Source organism: Frankliniella occidentalis, unplaced genomic scaffold (genome assembly GCF_000697945.3).
Source record: "Frankliniella occidentalis isolate FOCC.00 unplaced genomic scaffold, Focc_3.1 Scaffold106, whole genome shotgun sequence".
Lineage (NCBI taxonomy): Eukaryota > Metazoa > Arthropoda > Insecta > Thysanoptera > Thripidae > Frankliniella > Frankliniella occidentalis.
In genome coordinates this window covers 308,605-309,965 of record NW_026267235.1, presented here as the reverse complement: position 1 = coordinate 309,965, position 1,361 = coordinate 308,605, and positions in this window count along the sequence as shown.

Below are 1,361 nucleotides of genomic sequence, written 5' to 3'. Positions count from 1 at the left end.
CGCCCCACCACGCCCCCGCCTGCCCCGCTTCCGCATGTGGCTGCCATCTGAGTAGCGCCCCCCAGCAGCACGGCGCCGCCCCTCGCCCCTCCTGATGCTGCTGCAGAGAAGAGGATCCGCTACGCTCCCGAGGATCTTTGAGGGGAGATGGAGTCCATTCGTTAACTTTGACCAATCTTGTGCTGTGACTGCAAAGGGGGTGCAGTGGCAGTGGGGCAGTGACATTTAGTCGGCAATTTTTATTTCCTCCCCTCGGACGGACTTTGTCGTATATGCTCTGTACTAACTACACGGACAATACCGAGTCTTTAGTTGTGGCAGCAAAATTTTGGTTCCCATATAGCAATTTGTGTGTTTCTGCAACTTAAAATTATCTGGACTATGTTAACAAAATTGTTAGTTTTGGGAACAAATTCTTTCTTTCCGTGTGGTACACTGAAAAATAACCTACGCAGAGCGATGTGGGCTTGGTGGATTTTTGTACTGGATAATGGATACTCCTTTTGATCATAAGGCGGATGGTTGAACTCTTGTTCGAGTCATTCTCACCGCGGATCCCGGGTATAGGGTTGCTCACCACGGCCGGCACCGAGCGTACGCGTACGCAGTGAGTACTCTCGGCTCTCATCTTTCGTGCTGGAGAGCGGCGTCAGCACCAGTGGTTACCCCCTCCCCCCCTTCCATCACCCTCTTTCCCTCTGCCGGACGCTTGTGCGTGAGCTGAGCTGGCAGACGGCTGACGTTTAAATAGGTGCATTACAATATCAAACTGCACGCCATGCGTGGTGTGTCTGGTGGGGCGGAGGGGCGAGTGCAACACTCTGCTCGGGCTCGGTGGGGGCGGCGTCCTTCTCTCTGTCTCTCTCTTTCTTCAGCACGGAAAAAAGTTGCATTCAATATGTAACTCAACAGAAAGTACGTGAACTTTTAACTTTTAAGGGAATGAAAGTAGGCTACTGGGGTTGTTCGATCGTTTTGTTCGACCAAACTCTCAAACTCTGCTGTGTACAGGCATACCCACGTCACGTTGCGGCTTTAGCGGCGGTGCAGCAGCGCATGGCGAGTCCCCCCCCCCCCCCCCTTCTCTCTCGCCAGGGCGCTTTTGCCTGACTGCCAGCTCCAGAGGGGCCGGGAATTTGAAGCATAAACGTAGTTGAGCGTCATTATGTTGTACGGAGTGCGCATAGAACAGAGCCCGCCCGGAGCAGGCAAAAAGTCAGTCCTGGTTCGCCCCGCCCCACCACGCCCCCCGTAAAAGGGACCGTTTTTCGGGGGGGCGGGGGCCGCACGATAGAGGAGCGGGGTTTGATTACATATGCCCGGGGGGCTGCCCACAAATCACACTGCAAAGTTACGTTGTT